Source organism: Corvus moneduloides, chromosome 5 (assembly GCF_009650955.1).
Source record: "Corvus moneduloides isolate bCorMon1 chromosome 5, bCorMon1.pri, whole genome shotgun sequence".
In the NCBI taxonomy this organism is placed as follows: Eukaryota; Metazoa; Chordata; class Aves; order Passeriformes; family Corvidae; genus Corvus; species Corvus moneduloides.
In genome coordinates this window covers 15,242,277-15,257,099 of record NC_045480.1, presented here as the reverse complement: position 1 = coordinate 15,257,099, position 14,823 = coordinate 15,242,277, and the positions used below count along the sequence as shown (strand labels likewise).

The window sequence follows — 14,823 nt, the reverse complement described above, 5'->3', positions numbered from 1 at the left end:
GAGATGCAGGGATAGAATGAGTTATACAAGTTGGTACACGAGCCCAAGTCTGGATCCCTTATTCAACAGCTAAAGAACTCATATTCAACACTGCCTGCATGGTATTTTGAAATTTTATATTCTTTTATCTTCCTGTATGGACGACACTAATATTTTTCTGTTCATTAAACTACATCTGTATTAAAAAATCCAAACAAACAAAAACCCACAACAAAAAACCCCAGCCAAAACTCCAAGAACAGAGATTTTAGAAAACGTAGAGTTAAATAATGACAATTGATCTTAGCTAATTTTTGAAACTTCAGCTGGAGGAAATGTAAAATACAACTTACACTTTTCTTGTGGATCTGAACACAGAAGCATGGTCTTCTGCTAGTGGTCCACTTGAAGAAACTTGAAACTCCATGAAAAACAATTTCCCTGATCATTTCTAGCAAATTAAACTAGCATTTCTGTCTCTTGAGAAAATACAGCCTGTTTCCTTCTGTAAATATGCCATTGCTAGAATATTTTTAAGAGGGGTAGTTATGAGTTGAATGTGGGATACTGCTATTAGTCAGGCAAACTGTGTTTGAGAAGGATTCAAATGTATTTTACCAAGTACAAATGGCAAATAAAGAAGCAGGTTCTTCCTACTGAAGTTCCAGTCTCTGCATGCCCTTTGGAAACACTGGCTGTTACCAGGCCATGCAGGATAAATTTGATTGGACTGGTGCCCACAGCAAAGTAAAATTCCAGTAAAAAGGGCCATCAACACTAATAGCTGTGAGGCTGGAAGACACAGCCATTGTGGTGCCAAGTAGGGTGGGAAAACAGCTACCAGCTCTTTATTATTAAGGTAGATTCATAAATACAGAAAGGGCAGCTAAGTTGCAGCTGCTAGACACTTTGTGTGTTGTTCTACACCCCTTTCCATTAGGAGATAATTGAGATGAGAAAGTCAAAAATGCAGAGGAAGTATTAGGAGCTTTATTTGGTCCAAGCAATCATACACTGCAGTAGTTAGTTATTAATGTCTACTCTGGTATACAGACATATTTCTATTAGTTCCAGATTATAACCAGAGCACTGGGCTGGCCTGACTTAAGAAGTTTACTTGCTTCAGATATTTTGGAAAGTGTCCAATCCTATCTACCCTTAGCTGCTGTTACTCTTGGGAGCACTCTGGTGAGGACTTTGTTGCCTGAAGCACGATCACTCTGCTCTGAGTTGCCAGAAGGCACTGCTCTCCCGTGGCTGCCAGCCAGGCAGGCACATCGGGCCACTGACATATCCCAGAGCAAATTCCAGCCCGGGATTCCAGAGATGTGAGTTACATCTCGGAGTGCAGGACTGCAGCACCTGGACCCATGTGCTGGAGTTGCATGTTCCTCTCCACAGATGCACTGTATTTCTTCTGCCTCATCTTCTTGTTTCCATTCAGGGCTGGCTTTTATCTTCACGTGCGGCTCTTTGCTGAAGGAAGACATGCTCATTCTCAGCAGTTCACAGGTGCATTTCTCCTGCAATGCAAGCAGTTGTGCAAGGACTGTGGAGCATCAGGAGAAAAAGGGGGTCTCTGTGCAGCCTTTTTCCTCAGAAGGTGGCTTAATGTGAGAGTGAAGATGTCAAAACTGTCTCAGCCAAAGTAAGGAATTTTTTACTTCCATGGGTGTATAGTTTTGATTGTTCTTCAGAAGGGTGCATTTCAGAATAGCAGGGTCTGAGGCAAATATATCTAAAGTCTAACTTCATTACAGCCTTTTCTATAATTGCACTGATCACAACTCTATGGCTAAGAGGATCTAAGGTCTCATTGCACCTACCAAGCCTTGTGTTTCAGCCAACATCCACAATCACTTGACAGCAATCACGTATGAGTCTTTCTTTGGGGCATTTACAGAGTCACTGGAGTCGGTATAACTTTGGTGATTCTGGAGTCAAGCTACTTAACATCAATAAAACATTTCCTGGTGTTGTTCATCTGAGGACCTCTGCTCATCATGAAAAAGTTCACAGCTGAGCTCTATTCTCTGACTCTTTGTCCCAGTGGACCAGTTGTCATTGTGTCAGAACTTCATGTTCGAAGAACTTGATGGTAGTGACTTTTCTAACACCGTTTCTAGCAGGGCAGGCAGGACCGCAGTGAAGGAAAGCAATGAACGGGTTTAAATTTTGACTGTGTGGTTCAAGACCTCTGTCCTGCCATATTGAAAAGATAACAACCTCAGCCGTCTTAGTGTTAATGTGAGTTATGAAAAAATCAGTCCTATTTTACACACGGGGAAACAAGGTACGGGAAGGCTGGATGACCTTGACAATCATGGGAAGAAAATCAGTGGCTGGATCAGCAACCAGGCAGAGGTCTAGAGTTCCAGTGGTTCCCTTCTCCCACGCCTCATGATTAGACCATTCTGCACAAGAACTGCATGGATTTGCTCTTGAAGATATCCAGCTAACTTCTAGATACTTTAAAATTATTAGGAGTATCTGTGTGAAAAATTAGCTTACTTATTAGCAATATAGTTTGTTTTCCAGACAACCTTGGGTATTATAATTTGAATGTTTGCTTGGGAAGAAAGATAGGATTTTGAAGATAGTATATTCATTTTAGCTTCAGACATGAAGCTTCAGGGAATTTCTCTTCTCCTGCAATATGGAATACTTATACATTTCGTAAATGCTTTAGATGATGCATGATCTTTTTAGATAGATCCAACCCCCACGTACTCCCACAAATTCTTAAACTCTCCTCAAACTTAGGAGAGTCAAAAATTAGTTTATTTTAAAAAGAGAAGAGGCAAATTTGAAATTAGAGAGTTTTTCAACAGTTGTCTCCTAACATATGATGGTTTTATCTGGACAAAGTTACATGTTTCTTTGTATTCACTAGGAAATAGGAAGATAATGTTAATGCCTAGGAAATAGCTTTGGCAGTACAGCACTACCTAAGAACCTGTAGAATGTCAGCTCCTTCAAAGTTTTATTCATTACTATTTACCTCAGTATATTTTATGCCCACTTTCATACACAATTTCATTTGAATGAGTTTCCGCTCCTTTTGTAACCTCCTTTATTCATTTACCACTTTGGCAACGGGACAGATTACATATCTAATCTCATGTATTGCTGGACTGCTTGAAGGAGAATAGAACTGAGTAACTCAACCTTCCTGCTTCCAGTAGTTCCCCACCCTCCTCTTCCCCTGAGGGGGCCAATAGGTATCTACCACCTGATATCACCTCACCTGGATTTGACCAACCATAGTATAGACTGTGTTCAGACAAGACATATTTTGCACAGCCGTGCTCACTCTGTGTGGACAGAGCTGAACCTAGATAATGAATTCCACTCCCTTTTTCACTTTTCCCTTATTTTTTTCTGATGCTGCCCCGAGCAATGCAGCTCAACACTTGTTGGTTGCTGCTGCACCTCACTCGTACCTTTGCCAGGTTTGCATTCCAATTCAATATATTACATAGTTTGCTCCTCCAGGTTATTCCAAGAGTGATACCACACCAGGAATTGTTCAAAAGGAAAAATCCAGCTTCAAGGATGGGAAATTCAGCAAGTTCCAGCCTGCAGGGATTCCTTGCAATCTTGTCACTTGGATGGTGCTCCTGATGAGAGCATGCATGTCCTCTGCCTGTTATCACCATAAATGCTGCAAATCCTAGGGCATTTCTGTGTTCTAGCATCCTGAAACTTCTTTCTGCTCCCTCCGTGACCAAGCAGGGGAACTCTGAACCTTGGCTGCAGTCATGACCTCCCTTCAAAGAGCCAGAGAGGAGAAGGCAGAGTGCAAGCCTCCTAGTAAGGTGAGGATTATCAGACACTGAACACCTGGAGGGCTTGGAGGGATATCTCTGTGTCTCTCCTGCTCCTTCCATTGCTATTACTACAGTGAGACAATACATGGCGACAGATAAAGAGAGGATACTGGCCATATCATAAAGCTTTTTATGTGTTTGCAGAGCTTTGTAGTGATGCCATGAAGATTTTTTGCCTTTTCTTTTATACCCCTGTTATACCTTTTTACAACTTCTGTATTCTCAGTGCTTTTTGCCTACATTCTTGGACTTGTTTGTCAAGCTTGGAGTCTAAACATTCTAGAAGCTTCGTAGCTAGGGATCAGTGTGCCCCAGACCCCAAGGTCCTCTCCAGAACACATTTTGTAAACTAAGATAGAACCATCCAGGGGAAGGTTCCTTGGGGAGGGGGGCTCACTTGAGCCTCTCATTGGGGAATCTTTGATAGATACGCTAATTAGTAAAACCTATAATGTTATACCCGATCTTTCGGGGTGGGCTTTTTTTTTGGTGGGGCGCATTTCGGTGCATTTGACCTGGACGTAGTGCACCTAAGGATCCTTAAAATAAATACCAAGGTAAAACCCCTTTTCCCGTTCTAACCATGTATGACTCTTGATTTTAAGACCAGGAAAAGGCATCAGCAGCAGGAAAGGATGCATTAGGGCCCAGCTTATCTCTTTAACACAGATTGATACGTAAGGGATTTCTTCAGAAAGATGCTGCTATCCATGTAAATTATGTATTTTATTTAGCTACAAGAACCTCTTCCAAACTTGCTTCCAAACCTCACTGGAAATATCTGGTTTTTAAAGAAGTGATAGTGAGTAGGTGGAAGAACAGTGAAAAGTTCCCATCAAGCCAATGCTACTTGTCTGCCTTGGCCACAGATCATACCAGGCCCCACATGGAAATGATAAACTTAATTAACCCAGTGGAACATGCAAGTCTCACACTGATCTCCAGGCAACAACCACACACATCAAAGGGACTTTGTTATATAATGAGAGCCTGTGACATGTTCAAAGCCGTCCACCAGTGTGCGCATTTAAGTACTCTGTGGTTTTTTGTGTATGCCAAGGAAGAGAGTTGTTCCAGCCAGCCAGAACATTTGATGCTAAAATTAATCTTAAAATGTAGGAATTACAATATTATCTGTAACAGGAATGCATTCTATACATCCATAATATGTGCACTAATTATACGTAATAAGTGCACATATAATAGAATATTATTTAAATAATACGAGTTACCTTTACATCTTTTGCCTGAAGGTGCTGTGGTTTCTAGAGTCACTCTAGAGGTGGTGTGGTTCCCTGAAAAATCTTGCACTGCTTTTGGGCTACTCCACAGCAGCTGAATCCCCACAGATGTCGGTGCCATGGCAGCTCAGTTCCCAGTGCTTTTACAAAGCCTGCAGTCCTCAGTGTCCGACAGGGAGGCCTCCAGGTGAGCATTAAACTCAGAGACGCTCTATTCCTCACTCACACGGGCAGATGACACAGAAGCAAGCTAAAGAGGCAAGTTTGGAGACAGAGAACAGTTGGAACACCAGAGATGCTGGGTTATGTGCAATTCCAAAGGAAATATTGTCTCAAAAAAACCCATCACATGAAGTACTATGGGCTGCACTTGCTGCTGCAGATGGGGTGTTGGGGTGCACAACCCCTCATCTGGGTTAGTGAACAGGTTGGTTGCTGTACAGGGTCTCTAGAGCTCCCAGGCCACTATCACTACAAGTGAGGACATCAGCTGATGATGTCCTGGCCAATGTCCAGAGAAGTAATTACATTGTGCTGCACAAGCTCTTCTCAGAATTTCAATCAGATGCAGCTGTCTTCGCTGTCTTAAACTGCTTTGTGCTCTGACTGTTAATACTCTGGTGTGGGTGATCTCACATAGGCAAGGGACTGGGAAAATATTTATTGAAGTCCCCCAAGTCTGAAGGAGGACCAGTTATGAAGGCAATTTCCAAGTGATATTTAGAGAGAAGACATTAAAAAAAATAGGTTAAAAGTTATATTTTAAAAACAAAAGCAGAAAAGTTGTTTTCAGAGAGGCAGATTTCATATTAACAATTAGAAACATAATCTTGGTATCCAGTGGTTTTATCTTGAACGTCCTTGTGCTGGATGTTTCTTTTATACTACAATCCACAGAAGCCTATGTAAATGGGAGTGTCTTTGCCCTCCCAGAGTGAGTAAGGCTTAAAAACATAAATTAAGTCCACGCCAGCAGTTCAAAAGCCAAATTCCAAACACAAAGAGCCCCCTATTTATTATTACCTTAAGAATTGCTTTCTAACCTAATTTTATAAGGGTGATCCACAACAGCTGAGTGCTTTAAACTGTGAGGGAACAGATACCAGACAGTCAAATGCGAGCAGTATTAGTAGAAATTACATTTGTAAAGTTGACTTTTTCAAACTAAAAGGAGCGAAAATGTACCTGCAACAGAAATGTTAAGAAACGATCGATCACATGAGATTCTGTAGGAGTGATGCTTAGTTGTGAATAAAAGTATAATTCACAGAAAATTGAGACTGGTAATGTAGGAACTTGTGATCATACCTGCATGGCTCATCTGAATTTGCCCCGCACTTGCTCCTGTAGACAGGTCTGGCAAGAATACAGCTGACATTTCCATTAGCTTATTGGCTTCAGCCTTTAGAAGCATAGAAAGATATTTAGAGATCAAAGCTCTCTTACTTTCCTCATAGCACCACTCTACATATCATCCTTCCTATCTCTTGAATGCTGAATTTGACTTCTCTTTGCATTCGTATTCCTTGAGTGGCCTTGTGTTTTCCTGCTGAGCTCCACCCATTTACAAGAGTACTGTTTTCAACGACATATATCTATTCAATGCTAGTGAAGCTGCCCTGGACTTGCCTAAGTACAGTTCAAAAGTAACTTTGGCTATCATTAGGATTAATTTTATCCTTTGAAACAGCTACTGTAATTTACTATTGATGAGTAAGTCAGAGGTGGCCAAATAATTAGGTGCTTGCTAACAGAATTAATTGAAGGACTGAAAACAGGATCAAAGGAGAAAGTAGCAGAGGCACAATCAATGCCTATCTCTCAACAGCTCTCTTTCCACACTCTCATATCCCATGTATTTTAGGCTATGTCTTTTAGGTTTCTTCATGAATACAAGACACAGCTGCTGCAGGATTTCAGCACACACTCCAGTCAGCATGACCCCACTGGTACCTAGAGATAATGTACCTGACCTGATGGATAGGGAACAGTTGTCTGCTTAAAAAGATCCAAACATATTCATTCTGGCTGGCGTTGTGACTGGGTCATCCAGTTATCATGGAGTGTTATTCCTCCTCTTAGGCTGATGGATCCTGATTTTTGCTGATGATGGGACATTCTTAAGGGTGTTAATGATCAGTTCAACTGATCATTGGTAGTGAGCAGTAGTCTAACCCAGCAGCTGCTGTCACAGTATCCCTCCTAATTTATATACAGAAGGAAACAAACTTCACTGTTTGCAGCAACACTTAAAATGTTTGCATTCTTTAGGCATGTTCTCACTAGTTTAAATGTTCTTGTTACTGCAACCAACTATGATGACTTACTTCTCATCATAGTCACCTCAGCTTTCATCCACCAATTGCAGGCGTGCAAGAGATGACAGGATATCTGATGTTTGTAAGAAACATCTTTGAGACTAGACAACTTCATGGTCCTATTTGCTCTCCTTTATTCGGGGTGATGGTGTTTCCAAATGCCTCTGGTCCTCAGAAGTCAATCAACGTGCTCTAAAACTTGGCCTCTGAAATCTTAATGCCATAAGAAAAGATATTTGCATGGAATCTGGGAGTTTCTGGGTTCGATCCATCAGTTGACGAGATGGAGGGAACTGAATTATGCTTCAGAGCTCTGATGGAGGATGTTTAGTGCTCTTTCTACTGTGTTCCATTTAGTCATATGGTACTAAATCACCAAACAGACGTACTGCTGGTGCACAGGAAACAACAAATAACAGGCACAATCTGGGCAGCGCATCGAAGTGCAGACCATTCAGGAACCTCAGGGACTCCAGACAGGAGTTATAAAAGAAATTTCTTTTGAAAATCATTGTAGGAAAATAATTACCAATGCTCTTTTTCTTCCCAGTGGATTTATTGCAGATTGGATATGCATCTGTCTGGCAACAAGTAGGACATATGAGAAATGCTTTCTTTGCCCTTTCCAGAATCCAGCTTGCTTCACTGAGATTTAAGGAGATGTCTCACTAGGCAGTGAAGTCTGTCTGACGAAGATATCATTACTGGTGAGCTGCTAGGTAAATTTCAATTTGGAAAAAGAGTTCAAAAATACCTTTTCTCAACCACGGGGAAATTCATGTGCCTCTTTTGTGGTCAGCATCTCAGAATTCATGACCAAAGGATGCAACAAATGAAACAAGCCAGCAATCCCAGCCACCACTGTGTGCAGATTTTTGAAACACACAGGCAAAACCTACAATTTTTGGCACAATTTGAAAAGTTTCATGTCTTCTACATCCACATTTAAATCACTGAAATCTGTATCTTGCAAGAAATAACTTCCTTGGCTTCACTGTTACTTTAGATTTCTAGACTACACTGATAGCTCTGCAGTATTCATCCTGCCTTGGAGGCAAAGCACCACATCCCAAGAAGATCCCAGAGATGGAGGTTAATCTCTTTCATACATTTTACAGCTGAATTTTGCTTGTGCTTCCACTGCAGGGAAGACATGAATTCAAGTTAAATGCTGTTGGAATACACCACAGTTATCACAAAGCTGTACCTATAAAATATTAGTTTTCACCCAAATTTTTGGAAAAATCAACGAGCAGTAATAACATAACAATAGAATCAAGTAATGGCACCTGGTGCTAGACATTTTGTTCAATGGCCCTCATATGAAGAGGTGGATCAAACATGGAATTAAATATTCAAACAGTCACGCCTAAGACTTCAGTTCAGTCAAAAACCTGCAGTTATTCACTACTCTTTCATTCTATATCATCTGTTAATGAAGAAAGATGAAGTGCCTCAGGACGTGAGGGACGTGTTTGACTGCATGTAACCAAATATTTGCTGTGCTTGGTTACAAGCAGCAGTACAGAGTATCCTAATGGAACAAGGTGTTGGTGTTTTGGATCAGCAGCAGCAAGACCTGGGACAGGAATAAGGTGGGAAATAATGAGCAGCAGCAGAGCAACAGCCATGGTCATGCCGAGCAGCATTGCCGAAGGCAACGGGCAGGTTGCACAGGCTCAGCTCACCAGCAACCCTGCACAGGCACTCTCATCCTGTCTGAGGATGTTCAATATCTTGATGCTAGTAACAGCAGAAACCTGTTACAATAAAAACTATGGAGATAGGGGGAAAGAGAAATGTGTTGGACCATGATTTTCCTTTGGGGAAATAAACTGTAAGACCAATGTGCATGGCCTTGCCTGAACTTCACCTATTTTTCATACAAGAAATGTAGTTCTGGATTTCTCTGAGGACTTCAGCATTCACCCAGGATTCTGGGCACCTCGTAGTTTAAACATAGCTGAGAGAAAACCACACATGCATAGTATATTAACATATTTTGGACAGGCTTGTGTCATTTCACATGCTGCCTGCAGCCACAGTAAAGGATGTTACCTTTCTTAGAGGAAACAGAGAGAGCAGAGAAAAACTTGCAGCAGCTCTAGGAGTGTGTGACACCAATGCTAATCTTATCTGTGCTTCTTGCAGTTTAGACAGGTGCCTTTGATGTGTGCCATTGTCCAAGGTCCTATAGGTCACAGCTTAGGTTTCTGTTACTGCTGTGTTATATTCATTGAAAGACTTACCCAAAATAACCCTATGGCTTGCAAGGAGCATACTTTTCACAGAAGCTGCTAATTGCAGAAAATTTAAAAAATTAAAACTGAAGCAGTCAGGTAAAAATCTAATATTAATCAGCTTTTTTTTTTGCTCAGTACTACAGCCAGGAAAACAGCCTTTACCTGAGGCTATCTTGTGAATTTTGCAGGCAGGAACATCCCATGAAAAAATGTTTCTGTAGGGAACAGTTTGTTCTGTTTCAGTTGGTAACAAGTGCTGTGGTTTTGTTGAGACCTGTATTAAGATACTATAGACATGACAGGGAAATATAGAATTACAAAATTAAAAGTTCTTTATTATGCTAGTCCATCATCATAATTAGTAATGCGTGTCGATTACCAATAAATATGTATTATTTCATTCAAGCAATGAATTTTTATTTAAATTTGCTGCGTTTGCTGAGCATCAAAAAAATGTGTGTGTTTGGAGGGCTTTGCTGACTGTTAAGTGTGAAAGTGGTCAGAGAAGCTGGCTAATCCCCCTCTCCTCTGGCTGCACTTCAGCTGCAGGGTGCATGGTGAAACCTCTCAGTGATTACATCATTTTTACCAAGCACTGACTTTTCTATGGCAATCAAAAATCCTGGCAATCACACAGGGAATAAAAATTCATCACTGCCAATGATGCACCATATTTCTTCACTCCTCCTACAGCTCTTATTTCTGGGAAATGCTGGCTCTCTAGTGACAGGGCTCCTATCCAGCTGCTGGGGGCTCTTTTCCCTGCAGTTGTTGTTTCCTCTTCCTCAGGTATGAGCTGCTTGAGCAGGCCCAGGGAATGGCTGATGCTCTCCTTCTCTGTAGTCTTCCAGTGTCAGCACTGCTCTTTGCCATGGTATTCATCAGGAATTCTGGCATGCCATGGATTGGGCCACTGTAGGACAGTCAGGACATTAAAGGTTCTGCTCTATCCATGTGTGTGGGGCTGGGCTGTTTCCTGGTTGGACTCGGAACTGGGGACAAAGCAGCACAAAAGGCTGGGTTCTGTCTCAGTAATGATTAACTGGAATATCCCTGTCAGTACTACCTGGAGCTTTAACTGAATTCAGGTAATAACAACATTCTTATCTCTGATAGGGATGTTTTGCAACAGACTCTGCCTGGAGTTCATTGACCCCCAGGTGCCTGTCAGCTCACAGGACAGCCCAGGCATTAGTATTCAGTACAACCCACCCGCTGCTGAAAATAATACATGGAGTGATAGATGAATAATTTCCTATTCATTTCTAATTTACTACATCATGTTTTATCATGTCAAGTCATGACCACAGTAACCTTTCCTGAGCTAATTGAAGATTATGTCAGTGAAAAGAGTGAAAGGCAATTTGAGAGAGGCAGACTGGTATGTTTCTAGTGTGGGACTGTATAATTTTTAGCATTGCAATTAAAAAGCAATTACTTTTAAACTGGCACGATTTGTCATGCTGTACTTCCTGAGATCAAAATCAGTCATCTCCCAATAAATTATCTCTGCTCCTTTGAGACAATATTGTGAGATGTGAACACAAACCGTCCAAACCAAAAGGACATCAAATATTAAGTGATTTTGCTCCTTTTCTTTGAAATGTAGATCATCTCTTTTTGGCTTCAGTGTTCAGTTATATCTCACAGTCCATGTGCTGTGCCTTCCATTTAGCTTAGTTATGGACATCTCTGTTTTACTGGAGGACTGAATAAAATGGCATAAACAGGAAAAATTTGTAGAATTATGGCCAAATTGAACGCTTGTGGAACAGAACACACTTGTGGCACTTGAGCAGAGTTGGGAAGTTAAAGGTGACTGCAGAGCATCATCAGGTCTACAGCTATGTTTCCATGATTTTCTGTGCTTCAACTTAGTATTCAGATCAGGAAATAACTCAGACATTGGTAAAGAGTCTTTAATTTCCCAGGATTACTGTTTTTCTCCGGGTAAATAGAGATAGAGAAATGTTGATGCTGGTGAGATCTTTTAGGCCTTAAGGAAGGCTGATAAGTAAAGCTTGATACATATAATTTGTACTTGAATGTATATTACTGTGTAGAATTCTTTTCCTCAAGGAGGTTGGAGTGACAAAAGGTCTGGATTAGAAAAAAAAATCAACTTGTTATAGTTGTGTTAAACTAGAATGTTTGGGCTAATAATTAAAGGGAAAGGTTATTTGGTTATCGATTAATCATGGTCCAATGATAAGAAAGTATTCTGGTGTAAATTTGAAAAAAAACTTGACTACTATAATTTGTTAATTGATGCCAAGGTGTTACATTATGAAAAATAATGTGTGAAATAGATCAAATGAAAGACATACTGGAAAGAGAGGTTCCTTGAAACATCCCTTCAGCCAAGTATTTTGACTTCAATGCCCACCCACTTCTGCTGGTTATTACAACAACTGGGTTGGTTTTATATAGCAGAGAATCGGCCTCTCAACTTTGCCCCAGCAAACTTGGGAATACTTCTGCAATCGTTTTATTGCAACTCATTAGTGATAAACACAGGAAAAGTAAGGACTGAATTTCAGTCTAGCTGGGTCAGTCAACAGGCCACAGGGAATACAAGATGAATCTTTGCACTAAAAGGATAATAAAGAATTGGAGAGGGTGAAGTAAAAAGACACAGATTCTAGCAAATGTATCATCCTGAAATGTTTACAAAGGTTGATCTCTCTAGTTCACCAGGAAAAGAGAATGAAAAGTGCCTGGATTAAGAACTCCTATCAGGAGCTGCCCTTCCCCACAGAAGAAGTTGTCTTTAGCACAGGATACAAGAGGAAGTTGTTAACACCTAAGTATAATCATAGAATGAATCATAGAATGGCCTGAATTGGAAGGGACCTTAATGACCATCTAATTCCAACTCCCATGCCGTGGGCAGGGACACCTTTCACTAGGCCAGATTGCTCAGAGCTCTATCCATCCAGGCCAATATAGGCAAACTGTAAATTAATGTCCCATAATGGTGGTAGGTAATTACTGGAACAGCCTGTAATGAAAAGTGAGTGCTTCACTGCCTCATGTTATCAGAGAGCACAAGACCAACGCTGCTCTGCAAAGGTTGGGTTAGTCTCAAGCACAATTTGAGGACACAATAGAGGCATAAGAACAGTTTAGACACTATGATAACCCATATGATCTCAAAATTGTAAAATACCACCTTATCTTGCCACTCATTCAGGCAGGAAATATCAAATCTGAAGATTGTTTGCCCAGTGTCCCACAGCAAGTCCCTAGTAGCCATAGAAATTCATCCCTGTCTACACAGTACATTCAATACAGCTAGAGCTCAAACAAAAAATGTAGTTGATTAATGAAAAAAGGATTTTAAAATCCCAGGACCTGCTTAAATGTATCAAGCCATGTATAATTATTTTTCTTCTTCACATGAAGCAGCCCCACATATCACGTATCAACAGCGTCTGATGATACTCATGAAAGTTAGGAACATCTGATAAAAATTTTTGGAAACTCTAACTGTCTTCCTATTTCCTGTTTCTAGTAGCATTTTTAGCATAAGGAATGAGTTATCTGTATTTGTTTACTTCTTTTATCCTTTCTTCTTAGTCTTACTGTTTCCCTACTGTAAACCAAGCACATAACCACAAACTGATGTTGTTGAAAATCTGACCTAGGGAAGCAAAGCTGGCTCCTTCTGGTCACCTAACACTGGATGTAGCCTCTTATAGCACAAAGTTATGGCTCTGTGTAAGGCCTCATCATCAAGAAGTTCATCATCCATCCCTATGTGGCTCCAAATGACTGTTTGGTGAGTTACACACCCCCTCTGTGTCTGACCCACAGAGACCAGAATTTTGCTGATGTTTTCAGACGAGAGGCCTTTTGTTCATTCCCTGAAGGTTCAGAACTCAGCTGCAGAGGTCCCAGGTCTAATTGCAATGGAGAGCTATTGATTTGATTAGTATTCCAAGAAGAGTACAAATGGAAAAATGTTTTTCCCCAGTTTTCCCAGTCCTCTACAAAACATTACTGTCACACTCTTGCATTGACTAATTTCTAAATTCATTGAGAAAACCCCACCTCCTCATATTTAAGCTACCCTTTAAGCTATTTAAGGTGTAAATATAATTTACACCTGTTGCATTTTCACTCCATTAGGCAATAGGAAAGAAATTGTAAGATTTTTCCCATGGCAGTTCCATCAGGCAATTTTGGCTATGCTTCTGTAACTAAATTGGAAAAAAAAGGCCAAAAAATCTAAGCAAGTATGGCATGTGCAGAAAAAGAAAAATCTAAATCAAGCAAATGTGATCTCAGTCTTGGATATTCAGCAGTCAACAGAAAACAAGATATGAAATAGAGTCAGCAGATTGATAACAATTTATTTTTCTCTAGCAGAAAGCAGCTTTTCTAATTGACTGCATTTGATATGCTCAGAAGACTTCATTATCACACAGTCAGTTCCTAAAATGGTCAGCAAATTTTAGAACCGTGGCTTTAGAAACTCAGAAAATGGATTGTGAAATTATGAAATTTAAATATTTTCCAAAAACCTTTTATCTGCTGCACGTGAGAGGATGCTTAGATGTCCTTTCCTGCTTTACAATATTTCTCACAGGGAAATATATTTGAGATTAATTTTATGCAACTTTAACCACCTGGAAGCTAATTTTATAAATTTGAGTTGATAATCTGGGCAACTTTCATAGGGAGTGGAGAGAGATAAGGATCTTGTGTTGGAGGGCACATCATCCCTACTGTGCTGCCCTCACTGCTGCAGAGCAGGACAAGTGCTTTCAGGAGGTGTCTGGTTTGTTCTTTCGCTTATAGAGAAAGTCTGTACTTTCAGGTGACTAACCTTAAATGATAGCAATCCTATATAAAGTATTTAGCATGGATTTTAACTCTCTCTGCTCTGCTCTCCCTCCATGCACACCCAAATCCCAGCAACAAAGTGAATCAGGGCCAAAGTAGCTGTGTTGCTGTGAAATATGCTGGTGTGCAGCTCATGCTGCTCTGCGTGTTTCTTGGGTCTTCTGAATTGGACAATCACTGCCACACAAGAGAGGAGGACCAGCAAGCAGGCAGCTGCCCTCTCCTGCTCCATAGTGCAGTGCTGAAAATAAACATGCTCTTCAAATTAAAAAACTGTGTTTTTTTCTGTTAGATATAAGACCTTTTTACAAGCAAGGAAAAAAATATTATCCCAGACCGTTTGCCTTTCTTGGTTCATCAGGAA

At 40.6% G+C, this 14,823-nt stretch overlaps 1 long non-coding RNA gene across 1 annotated transcript in view; it reads left to right on the top strand.

The window, feature by feature from the left end:
* The first annotated feature begins 3,232 nt into the window (after window positions 1-3,232).
* Window positions 3,233-14,823, top strand: part of LOC116444343 — a 33,949-nt gene continuing 22,358 nt past the window's right edge. The window contains exon 1 of the long non-coding RNA XR_004240281.1: window positions 3,233-3,797. This is a non-coding gene — a long non-coding RNA (uncharacterized LOC116444343). The remainder of the gene's footprint in view (window positions 3,798-14,823) is intronic.